Here is a 3,042-nt window from a genome sequence, read left to right on the forward strand (position 1 = left end):
CCTCTCCTCCATTCTCCTCTCGGGATCTTGGGCACACATGCACACATGTCCAGCTTGAGTTTAAGCCACTGGGTCCAGGACTCAAACTGCAGTCAACTACATGGGAGTTCAGCAACATAGCCATTATGCTAACTGCTGGTCCCCCAAAGATCATTTTTAAGTCATTTTACTTTAGCACAAAAGCTATACCATACAAAAAATTTTTCATACAAAAATTTTCTTTATCACTGTTTTCTACCTTGTGTTAGATCGACCTCTGAATGGCCTTTAGAGCACTTCTCCTCAAGAAAAAAAAAAAAAAAAAAAAGGAAAGCTATAACAAACTCTGCTAGACCATAACTATCAAACAAGACTACAGAACTGTTCTAGCCTAACCCCAAAGATGAGTCCAGAAGGTCACAATAGCTTGTAGTCTAATCAAGGTGTCAGCCATTTGTGTGACCCTATCTTTTTACCTCTCCAATACTAACATATCAAGTCTTCTAGATAGGATAGGCTGAAACAATTTTGGCTTTAAAATCTCCCCTTGGGGTTTTAAACAACGAACATTATATATTTAGAAACAACTTTAAATAACCTTTGATTTAGACTACTGCCCAAAGTAATAATTATCTTAAAATAATACATTTCAACAGGTGAACATTTCTCCTCAGTCCAGTTTATAAAACTATAAAATATCTTCAACAGATTATACTACATTTCTTTGTCTTGTTAATGCTTTGCCTCCCTATTTTTCTTCTAAATGTCCTTCCTCAGACCCTACTCTTTCACATGCAATTTATCTGGTATCTACATTCATGTACTGTGTTTCTATATCCTTTAGTCAATCAGTTTCAGTCATAGAGTGTGGACGCTCAGTATATACTTAGTGGGCACATGCAATGTCTTTCCTTCATAGCCTGGCTTGCTTTGCTCAGCAGTAAATCTTCCATATTCTCCCACTTTCTGTCAAAAGCCAGGGATTATTTTATGGCTGAATAGTATTCCATAGAGTACATGTGTCAGTTTTCTATCCATTCATCTGTTTGTGGGCATTTGGGTTGGCTCCATGACTTGGCAATTGTGAATAGTGTCACAATAAATATTGATGTGCAAGCACTTTTCTGATTCAATATTCCTCTGTCCTTTGGGTAGATACCAAGAAGTGGGATTGCTGGATCATATGGTAGTACTATTTGTAGATTTTTGAGGAACCTCCAAATCAGAACAAAATAATTTTATTGACCTTTTGTTTTGTTGTATCTAGAAGAATTAAAAGCCAAGTGTAAAACTTTATACTTTATGTTAATCGAAGTATTTTAACTTAAGAGATGACAAGCATTTTATGAATATTAATTTTATATAACATAATTCTTTTTAAGGTCTTAAATTACCTGAAAATTTATTTTTTTTCCAATGGTAACTAAGATCTTATTTATTTTTTTATTATATTTTTATTTCACTTTCTTTTATACATTTCATCACATATGTCACATAGCTTGTAAAGCTAATGTTCCAACAGAAATAATTTCTCACCAGTCCAGTTGGGAATATTATGTATGTTATTTCAACAGATAATAACCCAATAAATGTCTTGCCTCTCTATTTTTATTCTTAATGTTTTTCCTCAGACTCTCCTCCTTCTCCCACACTCTTCTCACACTGTATCTAGTATCTATAACCATTTTCTATATTTCTATATACTGTCATTCATTTTTTGTCATAGAGTGTGGATAGTTGGTATATATTAAGTGGAGATATACAATGTCTCTCCTTTATAGCCTGGTTTGCTTCACTCAGCAGTAAATCTTCCATATTTGCCCACTTTCTGTCAAAGTTAGGGTCTTGTTTTTTATGGCTGAATAGTATTCCATAGAGTATATGTGCCACATTTTTCAACCCATTCTTCTGTCCGTGGACATTTGGGTTGGTTCCATGTCTTAGCAATTATGAATTACGCCAAAATAAACATCAATGTGCAAGCACTTTTCTGACTAAGCATTCTGTTTTTCCTTTGGGTAGATACCAAGGAGTGGGACTGATAAATCATATGGCAGTTCAATTTGTATATCTTTGAGGAATCCCCATATAGTTGTCCACAGTGGCTGGAACAATTTACATTCCCACCAGCAGTGTACGAGAGTTCCCTTTTCACCACACCCCCATCAGCACTTAACATTTTTTGATTTTTCAATCATAGTCCTTCTGACAGGGGTTAGATTATATCTCATTGTTGTTTTGATCTCCATCTCCCTTACACTGAGTGATGTTTAGCATTTTTTTGTATGCTTTTTGACTATTTGTATATCTTCCTTAGAGAGGGTTTTTTTTTCAACTCATTCTCCCACCTTTTAATTGGATTGATCATCTTTTCTTGGGGGGGCGGGCAGGTAGACTGCTAGAGTACCCTGTATATTCTGGTTATCAGTCCCTTATCTAAAGTATAGTATAGAGAAATATTTTTCCATTGTAAGGACTGTGGATTCACATAAATCACTGTGCCTTTTGCCATGCAGAAATTTCTTAATCTAATGTAATCCCATTTGTGTATTTATGGGATTATTGACTGTGATTTAGGGGTCTTATTTAAGAAGACTTTGCCTACCACAATATCTCCCAGAGTTTCCCGTGTTTTTCAGCAGTAGTTTTATAGTTTGAGGTCTTAGGTTTAGTTCTTTGATCCACTTTGATTTGATTTTTGTCAATGGTGAGAGGTAGAGGCTTAGATTCATATTTCTGCAGCTGGACATTCAGTTTTTCTAACACCAGTTCCTAAATCAGCTTTCCTTTTCCCACTGTATTGACTAATATCTTTGTCAAAATCAGTTGGCTGCATGTTTTGGAGTTTATTTCTGGGATCTATATTCTGTTCTATTGGTCTACCTGTCTGTTTCTGTGCCAATACCATGCTGTTTTAATTATCACAACTTTATAGTATATTTTCAGGTCAGGGTGTAAGATCCTGACAATGCCCCTCTTCTTGCACAAGATTGTTTTTACAATACAAGGTCTTTTATGATTCCATACAAATTGTATGATTGTCTTTTCTATATCTGTGAAGAA

The sequence above is a fragment of the Tupaia chinensis genome, unplaced genomic scaffold (assembly GCF_000334495.1).
Source record: "Tupaia chinensis unplaced genomic scaffold, TupChi_1.0 Scaffold148039_1, whole genome shotgun sequence".
Lineage (NCBI taxonomy): Eukaryota > Metazoa > Chordata > Mammalia > Scandentia > Tupaiidae > Tupaia > Tupaia belangeri.